At 46.5% G+C, this 1,539-nt stretch overlaps 1 non-coding gene across 1 annotated transcript; it reads left to right on the forward strand.

The window, feature by feature from the left end:
• The first annotated feature begins 617 nt into the window (after positions 1 to 617).
• trnal-uaa (transfer RNA leucine (anticodon UAA)) lies at positions 618 to 700 on the forward strand. Its single transcript has one exon. It is a non-coding gene; the product is annotated as a tRNA-Leu (tRNA).
• The last annotated feature ends 839 nt before the right edge of the window (positions 701 to 1,539 follow it).

The raw sequence follows: 1,539 nt of genomic DNA on the forward strand, positions 1-1,539 counted from the left end.
CCCACTATCTGATTTACTCTTGTCGCCAGAGAATGTATATGAATGGTCCAGTTAAGCTTTTGTCAATGGTAACCCCCAGGATGTTGATGGTGGGGGGATTCAGCGATGGTAATGCTGTTGAACGTCAAAGGGAGATGGTTACATTCTCTCTTGTTGGAGATGGTCATTGCCTGGTACTTATGTGGTGTGAATGTTACTTGCCACTTAGCAGCCCAAGTCTGAATGTTGTCCAGGTCTTGCTGCTTCTGGACATGGACTCCTTCAGTATCTGAGATGTCCCGAATTTGTCCTTTTATGAAACCTTGGTCAGGACTCACTTGGAATATTGTCTCCAGTCTAGGTCTCCTCACATGATGGGTGATATTGAGGCTTTGGAAAGGGTACAGAGGAGAGACATTCAACGAATTCCCAGGATAAGACATCTTGGTTATCAAGTTAGACTAAAAGAGTTGGGACCCTACACCTTAGAGAAACCTAGACTGAGGGGTGATCCGATTGAGGTTCATAAATAATGAAGGGTCCAATTCAGCATGGGAGAGGAGTCATAACTTTGTATTGGAAAAGGCCAGATGGCACCCGGATCACATTAAATTTCATTTTCAGTGGTGGGTTAATGTACCAGGATGGCCGAGTGGTTAAGGTGTTGGACTTAAGATCCAATAGATATGTGTCTGCGTGGGTTCAAACCCCACTCCTGCTATCTGTGCTTACAAAATGTTACTTTTTCTTTCCCTGACATTTGCCTTGCACCATCATCTCTTCTGTCATTTCATCACTCTTACCTTCCAACTGATCACAGCTTCCTATTATTTGATCTGCCCCAGCACCGTTCCTTGGCTCTGCGCTTGCTTATAAACTGGTAAATCTTTAACTTAATCTCCTCTGTACCCTGACAATGACCTTCTCATCCTTCCTGGATTGTGGTTCCTCACAGGATCCGCTGCCTCTCCGACTCCCCTCCAGGTAACTGAAGGCCCTGAGCCTTGGTCTCGCTTTATACGCTAGCTGGTAGTTGATTCCTTGCAGGTCTGCCACCGCTCAGGAGAAGCTCAAAACCCAGATCAAGCAAAGTATCAAGAGGAATGTGAACAAAGGGTCCCTGGTGCAGAGCAAGGGACAGGGAGCCTCCGGCTCCTTCAAAATCAGCAAGAAGGAAAACCGAGGGAAAAGTGGGAAAGAAGGTGAAGAAACCAGCAGACAAGAAATCTTCAGTGAAGAAACCAGCAGACAAGAAATCTTTAGTGAAGAAACCAGCAGACGTGAAAGTGACAACAAAGAAAGTAACAGCCAAGAAAACGAGCAGCAAGGCGGCGGCAACGCCAAATAAGGTGGTGAAGAAAGCAGCGCTTCAGAAAAAGTCTCCTGCGAAGAAGGTCAAAAAAGGCAAGAGTGCGGCCGGCAGAAAGGCGCTGAAGAAAGTGCAGACATGGAAGAGCAATGTCAAGCCGAAAGCAGCGAAGGCTCAGAAAACAGGGTCTGGAAAGAAGTGAAAGAGCGCGGGAAACTTGTAAACATCTGAACACAAAGGCTCTTCTCAGA

Source organism: Heterodontus francisci, unplaced genomic scaffold (assembly GCF_036365525.1).
Source record: "Heterodontus francisci isolate sHetFra1 unplaced genomic scaffold, sHetFra1.hap1 HAP1_SCAFFOLD_121, whole genome shotgun sequence".
In the NCBI taxonomy this organism is placed as follows: domain Eukaryota; kingdom Metazoa; phylum Chordata; class Chondrichthyes; order Heterodontiformes; family Heterodontidae; genus Heterodontus; species Heterodontus francisci.